This window comes from Mustelus asterias, chromosome 9 (genome assembly GCF_964213995.1).
Source record: "Mustelus asterias chromosome 9, sMusAst1.hap1.1, whole genome shotgun sequence".
Taxonomy (NCBI): domain Eukaryota; kingdom Metazoa; phylum Chordata; class Chondrichthyes; order Carcharhiniformes; family Triakidae; genus Mustelus; species Mustelus asterias.
Window position 1 is genome coordinate 12,892,725 of NC_135809.1, and position 17,756 is coordinate 12,910,480.

At 45.0% G+C, this 17,756-nt stretch overlaps 1 long non-coding RNA gene across 1 annotated transcript in view; it reads right to left on the reverse strand.

Annotated features, from left to right (window-relative positions):
• Positions 1-10,008: 10,008 nt before the first annotated feature.
• Positions 10,009-17,756, reverse strand: part of LOC144498500 (uncharacterized) — a 203,586-nt gene continuing 195,838 nt past the window's right edge. Inside the window, exon 3 of the long non-coding RNA XR_013498718.1 lies at positions 10,009-10,041. This is a non-coding gene — a long non-coding RNA (uncharacterized LOC144498500). The remainder of the gene's footprint in view (positions 10,042-17,756) is intronic.

Here is a 17,756-nt window from a genome sequence, read left to right on the forward strand (position 1 = left end):
TGCTGGATCATTTCAGAGGGCAGTTAAGGGTCAGCCACATTGCTGTGGCTCTGGAGTCACATGTAGGCCAGACCGGGTAAGGACGGAAGATTTCCTTCCCTAAAGGACATCAGTAAACCAGATGGGTTTTTACGATAATCAACAATGGTCATCATTAGACGTTTAATTCCAGATTTCTATTGAATTCAAATTTCTGCGAGGTTAGATTTGAACCCTGGGTCCCCAGAGCACTCCCCTGGGTCTCTGGATTACTAGCCCAGTGACAATACCATGACGTCACTGCCTGCCCACTTTCTGTTCTTATTTCAGTCATTTCACTTCAGCCTTCCTTTCACACTACCTTTTCTCTCGTTACAGTGTTTTCAATATTTACTTATTGTCTCACTTTTAGGGCGGCACGGTAGCACAGTGGTTAGCACTGCTGCCTCACAGCGCCAGGGACCTGGGTTCGATTCCCGGCTTGGGTCACTGTCTGTGTGGAGTCTGCACGTTCTCCCCGTGTCTGCGTGGGTTTCCTCCGGGTGCTCCGGTTTCCTCCCACGGTCCGAAAGATGTGCGGGTTAGGTGAATTGTCCATGCTAAATTCTCCCTCAGTGTACCCGAATAGATGCAGGAGTGTGGCGACTCGGGGATTTTCACAGTAACTTCATTGCAGTGTGAATGTAAGCCTACTTGTGACACTAATAAATACACTTTATAAAATTTAAAAATTGATTTTGCCAGTCATGCAAATTAAATTTTAAAATGTTGAGTAGTTTTGAATCTAGTGTTCATTGAGGAGTGTCCAGTCTGATTCTATGTTATAGAATCATAGAAACCCTACAGTGCAGAAGAGCCATTTGGCACATCGAGTCTGCACCAACCACAATCCCACCCAGGCCCTACCCCCACATCCCTACATATTTTACCCGCTAATCCCTCTAACCTACGCATCTCAGGACACTAAGGGGCAATTTTAGCATGGCCAATCAACCTAACCCGCACATCTTTGGACTGTGGGAGGAAACCGGAGCACCCGGAGGAAACCCACGCAGACATGAGGAGAATGTGCAAACTCCACATAGACAATGACCCGAGCCGGGAATCGAACCCAGGTCCCTGGAGCTGTGAAGCAGCAGTGCTAACCACTGTGCTACCGTGCCGCCCAGGATGGGCAGGATGGTTCGGCCGTTCACGCCAGCCGGATTCACCAGTCCTGCTGCAGTGAACTGAGATTTGACTGAGCGTCAAACTCTCCATCCTCGCTTGCAGCGGTCGTGGGACATGAACGGCTGGAGAATTCCAGCCTGTTTCTTACTGTCCTAACCTGAAGTCCAATCTGTGGTGCCAAGTGTCGTGGCAAGTGGCATGTGGTCTCACTAATATTCACAGGCAATAAATTCTTCATTCACTAACCTGTTGCTTCAGTTTGTACAGACCTCTATTAACATGGACAATTAGCATCAGTCATTTATCCGCAGTTGCTAATGTCAGCTTCTACAATTAATGAGAATAATAAAAAGTGGCGAGGCATCTGAAAATTGTCTGGTGATTAACATCGCGAAGATGTAACAGGGTACGCAGGTACTGACTATTTAAACCGCGGCGAAGTTGAGTGTGGAGTTAAAATGAAAGAAATGAATTAAACAAAGCTGCCAGCACATTTTGCTTCCAGTGACTTGATGTTCCAAGGTTGAAGACTGTGATCCCAGCAATGACACCATGACCCTGTCTTCCAATCCTGATCCCACCTAATTTTCAACTAATGGAAGATAACGTCATTGATGTGGGTCTGGTGGCTTTGTGCATGATTGTATGCACTCACCTACATCCTATTCCTGACATCTGGCCACAAGCCTACCTTTCAACGGCCCCATCTCTGCTCCTTTCCCCTGTATAATAGGGGAGCAATTGAAACTGAATAGAACATTTCTGGCCCTAATTCTCTTCTCTGATCCACACAGGGGTTATGTGTTCTGCATGTCACTGAGCACACTGATCTCTGGAATCTCTCAGCTTTTCCAGATGCACCACAGAAAGCATTCTTTCTGGTTGTATCACAGCTTGGTATGGCTCCTGCTCTGCCCAAGACCGCAAGAAACTACAAAAGGTTGTGAATGTAGCCCAATCCATCACACAAAACAGCCTCCCATCCATTGACTCTGTCTACACTTCCTGCTGCCTCGGCAAAGCAGCCAGCATAATTAAGGACCCCACGCACCCCGGACATTCTCTCTTCCACCTTCTTCCGTCAGGAAAAGATACAAAAGTCTGAGGTCACGTACCAACCAACTCAAAAACAGCTTCTTCCCTGCTGCTGTCAGACTTTTGAATGGACTTACTTTGCATTAAGTTGATCTTTCTCTACACCCTAGCTATGATTGTAACACTACATTCTGCACCCTCTTGTTTCCTTCTCTATGACCGGTATGCTTTGTCTGTATAGCGCACAAGAAACAATACTTTTCACTGTATGTTAATACATGTGACAATAATAAATCAAATCAAATCAAAGCCTGAGACAGACTGGAGCTGAAGAAATTCCTGGCCTCAGGAGTCCCCAATACCATCCCCGGTGCAACAGGTGATCAAGAAGGCAAATGGAATGTTGGCCTATATCGCAAGGGGGATAGAATATAAAAGCAGAGATGTCTTGCTCCATCTGTACAGGGCATTGGTGAGGCCGCAGCTGGAATACTGTGTGCAGTATTGGTCCCCTTATTTGCGGAAGGATATATTGGCCTTGGAGGGAGTGCAGAAAAGGTTCACCAGGTTGATACCAGAGATGAGGGGTGTTGATTATGAGGAGAGACTGAGCAGATTGGATTTGTATTCGTTGGAATTTAGAAGGCTGAGGGGGGATCTTATAGAGACCTATAAGATAATGAAGGGGCTGGATAGGGTAGAGGTGGAGAGATTCTTTCCACTTAGAAAGGAAGCTAGAACTAGAGGGCACAGCCTCAAAATAAAGGGGGGTCGGTTTAGGACAGAGTTGAGGAGGAACTTCTTCTCTCAGAGGGTGGTGAATCTCTGGAATTCTCTGCCCACTGAAGTGGTGGAGGCTACCTCGTTGAATATGTTTAAATCACGGATAGATGGATTCCTGATCGGTAAGGGAATTAGGGGTTATAGGGATCAGGCGGGTAAGTGGAACTGATCCACTTCAGATCAGCCATGATCTTATTGAATGGCGGGGCAGGCTCGAGGGGCGAGATGGCCTACTCCTGCTCCTATTTCTTATGTTCTTATGTTCTTATTATGTTCTGTAATTACCCCTGCCCCTTTGGCCTCACTGCTCTTGTAAAGGGAGGGAGAGGTACCTCCCAGTATTGGCTGAGACTGGGGGGGGGAGATTTGCCGTCCCGCCCACCACGGGAATCGTAACGGGCGGGGAGCGGATCATGCAAAGGTCTGTTGACTTCAGGCGGGATTATCCGGTTTCAGGATGAGCGCGGCCGGAAAGTCCCGCTCCAGGTTTTTTTGGCCAAAATCCAGACCCGTCCGGGGCATCGGAGCCCCGTCAGGAAAGGGTCAAGCAACTTTGACTTTTGCCCATTGGTAACAAAATAATTTGTGCATCACAGGAAGCTGCTAAATTATGTGTAAAATACAACTTATAACTGATCAGGTCGTGACGTAAGCATTATCTATTCCTCCAACAAGATTGTCCAGCCACTTTAAGCACCATCTTTTTCATAAGGTTCTCCCAGTAATGGAGCGATTGTTGAGGTTTCAGATTGCTAGCGCAGCTACATTCAGGTAGCCCAGACACAGGAGCCTTACAAACCCCTGACAGCTTGCAAATTTCACCAGCTCGCATGCTTTGCAAGGTATGCTTGGCGACCCGAAGGCTAATTTTAATTTCATCTGGCACTTTGGATCCCATTCTTATATCACAACTAACGAACAAATTCAGCATAAAGCTCTCAGCTTCTTAAACTCTTCTAATTCCATAAAGAGATTACAATAATTAATGACAAAAATTATTCATTCGGTACCTCTCTATTTAATGTCATCTAGCAACAGATTGCAGGCATAATTGCCATGAGACATAATGGAAACATGCGTAAGTTTTATATGGAATTTAGGGCTCGAACATATGGCAAAGCAAATCTTAAGAGAGAGAGGATAAAATCAAAATGCAGTTGAGAATAATTTTAACATTGAGGTGACACAGGGTTATTATTACAAGGCTTTCTGGTCTAGATTAACCGTGGGCCTTTTTTTTTCCCTTCTGCAAACATGCGCGCTTCTGTAAGGGAGCACCTGTCCACAGCGGACTCGAGCGCTCCATCACGCAACTGATGCAAGTCTCATCGAGCGTGTGGCATTTCCCTGAGGATGCAGCTTGTTAACTCTAGTTGCTCTCTGTGGTAGCAGCTCACTAACTCACTAAAACAGCCCCAGAGACTGGTGCCGGAACTGGGTTGCTTCAGTTGGTACTGAGTACCGCACGTTTTGTAAAAGAGAGGGTCTGCTGTTTTGATTTGATTTGATTTGTTTTCTTATTGCCATGTGTATTGGTATGCAGTGAAAAGTATTGAGGGCAATTTTCCCGTCTCGCCCGCCGTGGGAATCGTAGCGGGTGGGGGTGGTGGGGGGTGCGGACTGTGCAAAGATCCGTTGACCTCGGGCAAGAATTTCAGGTTTTGGGGTGAGCATGGCCAGAAAATCCCACCCCTTGTTTCTTGCGCTTTATACAAAAAAGCATACCATTCATAGAGTACGCAGGGGAGAAGGAAAGGGGAGGATGCAGAATGTAGTGTCACAGTCATAGCTAGGGTGTAGAGAAAGATCAAGTTAATATAAGGTAGGTCCATTCGAAAGTCTGACCGCAGCAGGGAAGAAGCTGTTCTTGAGTCGGTTGGTACGTGACCTCAGACTTTTGTATCTTTTTCCCGATGGAAGAAGGTGGAAGAGAGAATGTCCGGGGCACGTGGGATCCTTAATTATGCTGGCTGCTTTGCCAAGGCAGCGGGAAGTGTAGACAGAGTCAATGGATGGGAGGCTGGTTTGAATGGTGGACTGGGCTACATTCATGACACTTTATCATTTCTTGTGGCGTTGGTCAGTGCAGGAGCTGTGATACATCCGGAAAGGGTGCTTTCTATGGTGCATCTGTAAAAATTGGTGAGAGTCGTAGGGGACATGCCAAATTCCTTAGCCTCCTGAGAAAGTAAAGGTGTGGGAGAGTAGGTTTGAAGATTCTCGAGGATTCTGGATCCTGCAATCGATCTTTTAACCGCAACTTCTTGTTCATTTTCTTTTTGCGGCCGGTTGTAGAGAAAATGTAACAGTGAGCTCAGATTGAGGGAGAAAGTGTCAAGGCAGAAGAACCGTAACGAACCAAATCAGGATCACCGAGAAGGTGCGAGGAAAAATTAGGAACGGGTTAAAATAAGAGATTGCGATATGTGATGAAGCATGCCCATTGTGTGACCTAATATGAGAGAGGGCATTGTGACACATGCACAGCAAGGAGTAACTGAGGCAGACTGGGACTGAAAAGGACACTGTGCCAAAAATAGGGACTGTGCTTGCACATAGCCATTCAAAGAATTTGACCTCTAGTTGTTTAATTGAGTTTTAATTTCCATTAGAAGCCTATTGTATTTTACTCGGTGTAAGCAAAGGACTGTGATGATATTTTACACAGACATAATTTACAATGCTAAATGAAAATGATAAGTAAAAGGCATAAATGAAACAACACCACTCAGTTCCATCTCTTAAGTGATCTGCAGGATAAAGTTTATTTATTAGTGTCACAAGTAGGCTTACATTAACGCTACAATGAAGTTACTGTGAAAGTCCCCTAGTCACCACACTCCGGTGCCTGTTCAGGTTCACTGAGGGAGAATTTAGCATGGCCAATCCACCTAATCAGCACGTCTTTCGGACCTTGGGGGGAAGCCGAAGCACCCGGAGGAAACCGACACAGAATACAGGAGTTGGGACATCTTGTCAAAGTTGTACAAGACATTGGCAAGGCCACATTTGGAAGACTGTGTGCAATTCTGGTCACTATTCTAGAAAGGACATTATTAAACTAGAAAGAGTGCAGAAAGATTTACTAGGATGCTACCCGGACTTGATGGATTGAGTTATAAGGAGAGGCTGAATAGACTGTGACTTTTTCCTCTGGAGCGTAGGAGGCTGGGGGGTGATCTTATAGAGGTCTATAAAAGAATGAGGGGCATAGACAAGGTAGATAGTCAACATCTTTTCCCAAAGGTAGGGGAGTCTAAAACTAGAGGACATAGGTTTAAGGTGAGAGGGGAGAGATACAAAAGTGCCCAGAGGGGCAATTTGTTCACACAGAGGGTGGTGAGTGTCTGGAACAAGCTGCCAGAGGTAGTAGTAGAGGCGGGTACAATTTTATCTTTTAAAACGCATTTAGATAGTTACATGGGTACGATGTGTATCGAGGGATTTGGCACAATTACCAAATGTGGGCAACTGGGATTAGTTTAGGGGTTTTTAAAAAAAGGGTGGCATGGACAAGTTGGGCCAAAGGGCCTGTTTCCATGCTGTAAACCTCTGTGACTCTATGACATGGGGAGAACGTGCAAACTCCACATAGACAGTGACCCAAGCCAGGAATCGAACCCGGGTCCCTGGTGCTGTGAGGCAGCAGCGCTAACCACCATGCCACAATGCCACCCATATGTATCTTTAAACAGACTGGTGGTGCCGTTGATTGAAGAGGTATTCTGAATATCAGTGCTGTTCTGGCGTGTCATTAACCTGCCTCCTTTTTTAATATAACAGCACTGGAAATCTTTCTCCTCATGTAACTGCAGTCTGCATTGTAATTCCATACCTGGGAAAATAAAGGTGGCCGATTCGATAAGCAATGTTACATCCGATGTCTCAATGATTTTTTTTTTGTTAGAATTCTATCATTGAATGTCATGATTAAAGAGAGATTTCCTCTGGCGGAGCTCTCTTGTACAAAGGAGCCGTGACTGGGGAAATGGGAGAATGTCAGTGGGCTGATCCAGTTGTTTGAAGGTAAAACAGTGCCCCCTGTGGCTGTAAGTGCAGAGCGAATGATCTTGGCAGCTCGAAATGCTGCTGCAAAGACATCTTGAGGGATTAGTGAATGGGCCTCGCACATCTGTCAATAATCCAGGTGTGCAATTTTATTCCGTTCCCCTACTCTGCCAGCATGCTTGACAGCAACGCTCTTAAAAATATAATTATGGCAAATTATAAAAGATTGTCAAAAAAATGACGAAAAAGTAATTTATTTTGAAAGGATGGGAAATGCAATTCGAGTACTGCAAGCAATATTTCACGACTATATGTGATTCTCTATTAAGTGCCCTCGGCACGGTGGCACAGTAGTTAGCACTGCTGCCTCACAGCTCCAGGAACCTGGGTTCGATTCCCGGCTTAGGTGACTGTCTGCATGGAGTTTGCACGTTCTCCCCCGTGTCTGCGTGGGTTTCCTCCGGGTGCTCCGGTTACCTCCCACAGTCCAAAGACGTGCGGGTTAGGTGGATTGGCCATGCCAAATTGCCCCTTAGTGTCCCAGGATGTGTAGGTTAGAGGGATTAGCGGGGTAAATGTGTGGGGTTGTGGGGATAGGGCCTGGGGTAGGATTGTTGACAGTGCAGACTCGATGGGCCAAATGGCCTCGTTCTGCACTGTAGGGTTCCTATGGCTTTTGTGAAATGGCCCAGCAAGCCACTCGGTTCAAGGGCAGTTGGGGATGGGAATGAATGCTGGCCCAGCCAGTGAGGCTCACATCCCACAAACAAATACAAAAAAAATCACTGAACAAAACGAAGAATATACTTTGTAAAAATAGTTTGTGCGATTGATTTAGCCTGTGATGATCTAATTTACAGTGGGACTAATGCAAAGAAATGTGTGAATAGTCTTTGTAAATATGGGCTAATATTAACCAGGCAAATGCCTACTTTATAAGTGAGCATATGAACAAGGGAGAAGGGGTAGGCCATTCAGCCCCTCTAGCCTGCTCCGCCATTTAATACAATCATGTCTAATCTGATAGTAATCTCAAATCTGCATCCTGCCTGCCCCAATCAATACAAAATCAATACAAAAGCTGCTCCAATCTATTAACATCAATTCATATGCTGAGACCTTCCACTGAAACTAAAGTAAGCATAAATAAATTCCACAACATGAAAGGCCTGGATAGAGTGAAGAAGGGGAAGATGCTTCCATTAGGAGGAGAGATGAGGACCCGAGGGTCCTTGCGCGCTATACAGATAAAGCATACCGTTCATAGAGAAGGAAACGAGGGAGTGCAGAATGTAGTGTTACAGCCATAGCTAGGATGTAGGGAAAGATCAACTTAATGCGAGGTGAATCCATTCAAAATCCATTCAGGATCCATTCAAAAATCCCTTTCCCTCAGGGGAAAGGGACGACCCTTTAGAACGGAGCTGAGGAGGAATTTCTTCAGTCAGTGGGTATTGCAGCACGGTGGCACAGGGCGGCACGGTGGCACAGGGCGGCACGGTGGCACAGGGCGGCACGGTGGCACAGGGCGGCACGGTGGCACAGCGGTTATCACTGCGGTCTTACAGCACCAGGGACCTGGGTTCGATTCATGGCTCGGGTCACTGTCTGTGCGGAGTCTGCACGTTCTCCCCATGTCCGCGTGGGTTTCCTCCGGCTGCTCCGGTTCCCTCCCATAGTCTGAAAGACGTGCTAGTTAGGTGCGTTGGCCGTGCTAAATTCTCCCTCAGTGTACCCGAACAGGCATCGGAGTGTGGCGACTAGGGAATTTGTACAGTAATTTCATTGCAGTGTTAATGTAAGCCTCCTTGTGACACTAATAAATAACTTGAAACTTGAAACTGGTGAATCTGTGGAATTCATTGCCACAGAAGGCTGTGGCGGCCAAGTCATTGAGTGCATTTAAGACAGAGATAGGTAGGTTCCTGATTGATAAGGGGATCAAACTTTACGGGGAAACAGTGGGAGATTGGGGTTGAGAAACTTATCAGCCATGATTGAATGACGGAACAGACTCAAAGGGCTGAATGGCCTAATTCTGCTCCTATATCTTAAGGTTTTATGGTCTTACAACTCCAGGAGAAATATGTTAAAATGGCAGGTTCTAAAGGATGACAGGATGAACTATGAGTAATTGTGGCGGACACTATCATTTGCCCATATTCTCATTGTCCAAGGCAGCTTAACATGAAATGTACTTCTTCTCATTTGAAAAGATGTGAGGGGAATGTCGTGTTAGTGAAGCAATGGGAGTGGAAGAATAGTCAAGGAATGGAGTCCTATTTATTGAGAATTGCTCTTACAGAGGCACATGTGTAAGGATTTTCTTCATCGTTTGTGAGCAAAATAAATGTGCAGGAAAGAGGAATGTGCTTCTGAATTTAATTTTACAGCAGTCGCAAGGATAGTTTATTTAAGACAATCAATGTTAAGTGCAATGGAAATCGTTTCCCATCTACGATTCAATATTCTCCACTAGACAGTCAGACAGTGGTAATGCCAATTCTATCAGGTATTTTTCTGTGTCTAGTCACTTTTGGCGATGGTTCATATTTCTAAGATTGCAATACTGGAGCAATAGGACAAGTTAGTCTGGAAGTGTTGTAGGGCGTTGGATATGTTTCAGTGGGTCTTAATGAAATCTTCACTGTCTTAAGAAGGTTAACTATATGTATTTATTAACTACAAGAACTAAATACATTTATACAGCAAAGGATTCAAGTTCGGCGCTGTCTCCATGCCTACTTGTGCACACAGTTCTGTCCAACACTCGACTGACCTCTGGGTCTAGGTCATGTATTCTCTTACATCACTGTGTGGGCGGTACTGAAGTCAGTCCCACAGTAACAGCTCGGGTCATTGTCTGTGTGGAGTCTGCACTTTCTCCCCATGTCTCTGTGGGTTCCCTCCCACGGTACGAAAGACGTGCTGGTTAGGTGCATTGGCCATGGTAAATTCTCCCTCAGTGTACCCGAACAGGTGCCGGAGTGTGGCGACTGGGGGATTTTCACAGTAACTCCATTGCAGTGTTAATGTAAGCCTACTTGTGACACGAATAAATAAACTCTAAACGTGCTGGGCCCTTACACTACAGGAAGCACATTGGTATCACCCATTGTCTTAATACGGATTGTTTATTATTTATTAGTCTTACAAGTAGGCTTACATTAACACTGCAGTGAAGTTACTGTGAAAATCCCCTAGTCGCCACACTCCGGTGCCTGTTCGGGTACGCTGAGGGAGAATTTACCATGGACAATGCGCCTAATCAGCACGTCTTTCGGACTGTGGGAGGAAACCGAAGCATTTTTGAATGGCTTCACCTTGCATTAAGTTGATCTTTCTCTACAGCCTAGCTATGGCTGTAACACTACATTCTGCACTCCCTCGTTTCCTTCTCTATGAACGGTATGCTTTGTCTGTTTAGCGCGCAAGGAACAATACTTTTCACTGTATGTTAATACATGTGACAATAATAAATCAAATCAAATCAAATCACCCGGAGGAAACTCACACAGGCACGGGGAGAATGTGCAGACTCCACACAGACAGTCACCCATGCCGGGAATCGAACCCATGTTGCTGGCGCTGTGAGGCAGCAGTGCTAACCACTGTGCCACCGTGCCACCCATTTGTGTAGGTAGTAAAGCAAATGTGATTAGTTAAAGCCCACAATGCTGATGCTGAACGCAGGTTCAAAATTGCCCCCAGCGTCTCTGTACCTATTGTGGTGATATAAACAGGGCCTAGTTTTAAGGCTGATAAAATTGGATATCCTAAATTAAAGAATTGGGCACATTGAAATCAAACACAGTCAAACCTCAGGCAGGCCAATTGTACAATACACAAAAGTGTCTGGGCCTGACCCATCAACCACCCATCAAAGGTCGTTACACTCTACTTGAGACTTAGCAGGAGATCATGGCACCTCATTGAAATGCATCGGTCTATTGTTAGAAGCCCAGATCGGGCCAGACTTTCTGTCACCAAGAGATCCTGTAGAAACCTTACCTGATAACAAGTTTCACTGGCTGTCTTGTCTGGAGACAATACACATCTTTTTAGCCTGTCTTGATGCTCTCTCCACTCCCATTGTTTTGTTTCTTAAAGACTGGATTAGTTGTAAGTATTCGCATTCCAACCATTATTCATGTAAATTGAGTCTGTGTCTTTATAAGTTCTGTTTAGAGCCTCGAAAGCTTGTGTGGCTTTTGCTACCAAATAAACCTGTTGGACTTTAACCTGGTGTTGTTAAACTTCTTACAAGTTTAACAACATGGAGATGGACACCTGGGGGGCGGACCCTGGTGTCCTGTCAGGCAGACATCAAGAAACCCACTGGGTATTGGAACCCCCTCCTGGGACCTCATTGGCCAGAAGCCAGAGAAGTTTCTGGAAAGGCAAGCAGGCTGGGGATAAAGGGACACACTCAGAGGCACACAGGAGCGAAGACTCGACAGGGGAGACAGCCGTGACCATTCGGAAGACTGACCAGAGAAGGAAGGAAGGAAGAAGCGGCCATCGAGACTCACCTTCGTGACGACAGACCAGAGGGACTCAGAGAATTAGGCCTGCAGTTTAATCAAACCATCTTTGCGGGTAGTATACTTGAATCTGGGGTATCCTCTCGTTTTATGTGGGTAATTTAAGGGTTAATAGTGTTATTATTAATAAACTTGTTGAATCTTTACTTGTGTTTGTCCTTTGTCCACCTTGCAAATAAGGGCACCGGGGTAAAACCTTGGAGTAAGTAAACTGGTTGAAAGTATCTGATAATTAACAGGTACAATACTATCCTTCCCAGTCGGGCCCTGGGCAAGGAATGGGGAGGGGGGATAAGGGCTGATATATCACTCCCTGAAGGACAGTGAGTCATTGCTGTCGCCAGAACTGATTCTCACCGAGCTAGGAATGGACTCTTAATAATACCTTTGACATAGTTAAAATATATATATGTATGTATATATGGGATATCCGTGATTCACGGTGTGCCATCTTCGAACTGAATGGGTTAGTGAGAGAACAGAAACATCAGGGAAAATAAATTAATTCCAGAACAATGGCAGCACAATCGAGGGAGTGACTGATGATAAAAGCTCATGATGACTTGGTGCTGATCAATTCCCTGGATTAACCCAAAATTTTTATGTCCGTGACCTTTAAGTGGTAATTAGATCACAAGTTTGTTTTCTAACCGTTTTCGGAACTTTGATTTTAGATTCCTGACTCAATTAATATTCATCATGGATATGGCGAGGGTGGCGGAGGGGGGGAGAGTGGGGTTGGTTTCTAGCTAATGGAACTGAAAGCCTCAGTGTTAATTACATTCTCATATGCTAATGTTAATTGATATGTATTCAAATAGGGACAAACATCAAGCAGAATCATTCTCCTTGATGACAAAAAGGACCCTGCCAGCTCTCTGTGAACAAAACGGCAATCAACAGAATTATATCATGTGGAATGACCCAATTCAGTCTACAGATGTAGAAGATGTTCCCTGTTGCCATAAACCTTATCAAAACCATCAACATACCAAAACTAATAAGGCTCCGCTTCACTCAGAGGAAGGTGAGAGTCTGTGCAATTATTGCATTCAGATACTTTCTCAGAAGACTAAGGAAATTTGGCATGTCCGCTACAACTCTCACCAACTTTTACAGATGCACCATAGAAAGCATTCTTTCTGGTTGAATCACAGCTTGGTGTGGCTCCTGCTCTGCCCAAGACCGCAAGAAACTACAAATAGTCGTGAATGTAGCCCAATCCATCACGCAAACCAGCCTTCCATCCATTGACTCTGTCTACACTTCCCGCTGCCTCGGCAAAACAGCCAGCATAATTAAGGATCCCACGCACTCTGGACATTCTCTCTTCCACCTTCTTCCATCGGGAAAAAGATACAAAAGTCTGAGGTCACATACTAACTTCTTCCCTGCTGCTGTCAGGCTTTTGAATGGACTTACCTTGCATTAAGTTGATCTTTCTCTACACCCTAGCCTAGCTATGACTGTGACACTACATTCTGCACTGTCTCATTTCCTTCTCTATGAGCGGTATGTTTTGTGTGTATAGTGTTCAAGAAACAATACTTTTCACTGTATACCAATACATGTGAGAATAATAAATCAAATCAAATCAAATATCTGCTAGCTTTAGAAGCCATCCAGCCTAATGTGGCAAATTATTCATGTGTCGTCCTGGTTAAGTTGTTAGCACTATTGACTCTAGGCCAGAAGGCTGTGGGTTTTGATAATTCCTTCTAGCACAGGGAGGTGGCACGGTGGCACAGGGTGGGGCAGCAGGGTTGTACAGTGGTTAACTCTGCTGCCTCACAGCGCCAGGGACCCAGGTTCAATTCCAACCTTGAGTGACTGTATGGAGTTTGTACGTTCTCCCCGTGTCTGCATGGGTTTCCTCCGGGTGCTCCGGTTTCCTCCCACAGTCCAAAGGTGTGCGGGTTAGGTTGATTGGCCATGCTCAATTAGTGTCAGGGGGATTAGCAGGGTAGATATGTGGGGTTATGGGGATTGTTGTCGGCACAGGCTCAGTGGGCTGAATGGCCTCCTGCTGCACTGTAGGGATTCTATGATTTCTATGATTCTATGACAGGAGTACATAATTAAAGCTGACACGCCAGTCAATTATTGAGGGAGTGCTGCATTGTTGAAGGTGTTGCTCATTGTCGGAGGATGTAAGTGTGACAGACATAAAGATGGGGTGGGAGATGTAGAGTAAAGGGTTAACATCAGAAGCATGCATGATGCTGATGTAGTAATGGTGTCAGGTCACATGACTGAGAAGTAAGCGAGATCTAGTCGGAGAAGCTCCGCCCTCATGTGGATGACCAATCCTTGCTTCAAATAAGGAGCATTGGTTTTGAGAAACTACAATCTCGCACAGCATAGTCTGGGAGAACAGACAATCCCCCAAACGCCTCGTCTGGACCCCCCACCACACGACCAAACACCCGTCAGGTAAAATGTTCAATCCAGGTTCTCCCTATTGAACACAATGAACAAACTTGCCTTTAAATAGCGCCTTTCATGACTTCATGATGTTTAAATCATTTCATAGCCAATGAAGCACATTTTGAAGTGCAGGTAGCTTCGTAACATGGGGAATTGCGACAGCTAACGTGAAAGCAGCAATGAGATCATGGCTGGATAATCCGTTTAGTGGTGTTAGTTCAGGGATAGACGTTTACTAATTAGGTAGATTTCTCTCAGAAAATAACATTTTGGAATGGCATATATGAGTCATTTGAGACATAATTGTGTGGTAAATGTAGCTTGCATGGGATGAACAACTAACTCAGGACTTATAAGCCTTCCATCTGGGGTTTTCCTAATGGCATGTCCGGGCCTGTTGTAGACTAATTGATAGAGATTGATCTTTTAGTGAATTGAAGAGGCAAATGGGGCCTTGGTTTAACGTCTGGCCTGAAAGAGAGCACCAGCAGTGCAATACTCCCTCAATACTGCATTGAATTGTCTCTGGATGATATTCTCCAGCCTTTGGGGTGTTGCTTGAAGTTATGACTTGCTGACTTAGGGGCAAGTCAGGATGTTATCGCTACAAAAGATGGATGTTTCAAAAAAGTCTTGGCACTGTTCAAAGAAAGAACAGAGGTTCTCTTCTTGTTAAGATTGAACATGTGGCAGGAGGTAACAAGTTGGCATGGGTGGAAGATTGGCTGCCTACAGGAAGCATTTGGGCGGCGTGGTGGCACAGTGGTTAGCGCTGCTGCCTCACAGCTCCAGGGACCTGGATTCAATTCCGACCTCGGGTCTCTGTCTGTGTGGAGTTTACACGTTCCCCCCGTGTCTGCGTGGGTTTCCTCCCGGTGCTCCAGTTTTCTCCCACAGTCCAAAGCTGTGCTGGTTAGGTTGATTGGCCATGCTAAATTGACCCTAGTGTCAGGGGATTAGCAGGGTAAATATGGGGGTTTACAGGAAAAGTGCTTGGGTGCGATTGTGGTCGGTGCAGACTCAATCGGCCAAATGGCCTCTTTCTGCACTGGAGGGATTCTACAAATATTGAATCTTTTAAAAGCAGAGGTGGATAGATTCTTGGTAAGCAAGAGGGTGATAGGTTATCGGGGGTAAGTGGGATTTGAGGTTACTATCAGATCAAGCATAATCTTATTAAATGGTGGAGCAGGCTGGAAACTCTGAGTTGGCGACTTGTTCATAAGTCCATATGTACCAATATAATTCTAACCAACACAAACAAAACGAATCATTTTAACTAGCCTTCGAGCTTATTTTTTGCTTGCAGGATCTAGGAAAATTACTCCCAGGGTCTGCACTTCAGAAGTAATTCACTGACGGACAAAATATCCGGAGAACAAAGTTAAAGTAATGTCTGAATGTGTTCTCCTTCATGTGTGAAGCACAGTCGGACTTTTGTGATGTTAAAGAAGTTATCTAAATCCAAGTAGTTGTTGTATAAGCACCAACCTTTTGATCTTCCACGTGTGAGCAAACACAATCGTTGATTTGATTTGATTATTATTGTCTCATGTATTAGTATACAGTGAAATGTATTGTTTCTTGCACACTCTACAGCCAAAGCATACCGTACATAGGGAAGGAAAGGAGAGGGTGCAGAATGTAGTTTTACAGTCATAGCTGAGGTGTAGAGAAAGATCAACTTAATGCGAGGTAGGTCCATTCAAAAGTCTGACAGCAGCAGGGAAGAAGCTGTTCTTGAGTCAGTTGGTACGTGACCTCAGACTTTTGTATCTTTTTCCCAACAGAAGAAAGTGGAAGAAAGAATGTCCGGGATATGTGGGGTCCTCGATTATAATGGCTGCTTTTCCCGAGGCAGCGGGAAGTATAGACAGAGTCAACGGATGGGAGGCTGGTTTGAGTGATGGAATGGTTTCGTGCAGTCTTGGGCAGAGCAGGAGCCATACCAAGCTGTGATCCATCCGGAAAAGATGCTTTCTATGGCGCATCTGTAAAAGTTGCCTGATAACCCCCTCATACAAAAATTTGCATGCCGTTGCCTCAAAACATCGGATGCGCAATAGGAAAATAACAATGATTTGGCAGCAATCCCCTAGTCTTGGAGTTCCGATAATAAATTGTTTGAGCTTCATACTGGAGATTTACGATTTATGATTCTCCTGATTAAATGAATGCTATTGTAAAATTGCTTCTGGACACCTACTTCCCTTTACTTATAATGGAGTTCACATCTATTCGCTACTTTTCATGATGAATCACACAGTTTTCGATTTCCTCAAAACAAAATCTAATGCAACAAGAGTGGAATGTGATGGTTCCTCAAAGAAAATCAGCAAATTGTCCATTTTGTCCAATAATTATTAGTAAACTGGAGCCCCCGGTGCTTCGTTGTGCCATACTTTTCATTCATAGAATGCTATTTTCATCGGCATCCAGGGGGAGTATTTATAATGGAGGTGTTCTAAATGCCAAGACCCAAGTGAAGTAATTTGTGACTTATATTGGCTTATTCTGAATACAATTGTTCCCTTTATCAGGAAAGAATTGGGAAGTGAAGTGTCGTTGTGGGATGATGCTGTTGTCAATAAGGAGCTTCAGGCAATGGCTGCCACATAGGTTTTACAGGTCACCTCAGTTACGTGCTTAGGCTGGTGTAATAAGTCTTTGGAGGCAGAAGTCCCTTCACCAAAATCCCTTTATTTACAATTCCAACAGCAGTACACAGAGTGCTATCAGTCAGCGGCCTACCTTTGGGGGTGCCAGAGGAACTGACACTCCCAGTTAAATACAAGGAAAGCACTCCCTGATTGGCCCATCAATTGACTCCTTAATCAGGGAGTTCATATCCGAATTGGCCAACCTCAATAGCCTGATTGAAGTCATTACAGCTGGATACAGCTGGATAGTTGAGAGCTAGGTTGATTCCGGAGTTGAGAGGTTGGCGTATGAGGAGAGACTGAGTAGACTGGGGCTATGCACATTGGAATTCAGAAGAATGAGGGGAGATCTTATAGAAACATATAAGATTATGAAGGAAATAGATAAGATAGAAGCAGGGAAGCTGTTTCCACTGGCAGGTGAGGCTAGAACTAGGGGGCATGACCTCAAAATAAGGGGGAGCAGATTTAGGACTGAGTTGGGGAGGAACTTCTTCACACAGAGGGTTATGAATCTGTGGGATTCCCTGCCCAGTGAAGCAGTTGAGGCTACCTCATTGAATGTTTTTAAGGCAAAGATAGATACATTTTTGAACAGTAAAGGAATTAAGGGTTATGGTGAGCGGGCGCGTAAGTGGAGCTGTGTCCACGAAAAGATCAGCCATGATCTTATTGAATGGCGGAACAGGCTTGAGGGGCCAGATGGCCTACTCCTACTCCTAGTTCTTATGTTCTTATGATACAGGTGTATTTTTAAAATTTGTTCGTGGGGCATGGATGTCGCTGGCTGGGCCAGCATTTATTGCCCATCCCTGGGGGCAGTGGCCCTGGAGTCACATGTAGGTCAGACCAGATAAGGACGGCAGATTTCCTTCCCTAAAGGACATTAGTGGAACCAGATGGGTTTTTCCGGCAATCGACAGTGGCTTCATGGTCATCAGTAAATTCTTAGTTCCAGATAATTTTTATTGAATTCAAATTCTACCACCAGCCCGAGTGGGATTCGAACCGTGTCCCAAGGACATTAGCTGAATTTCTGGATTTCTAGTCTAGCGATAATATCACTAGGCCATCACCTCCCCTATGCAGATAGATGTAATGACCTCAACGAGGCCCATGAGGTTGGCCTCTTGGTGTATGAGCTCCCTGA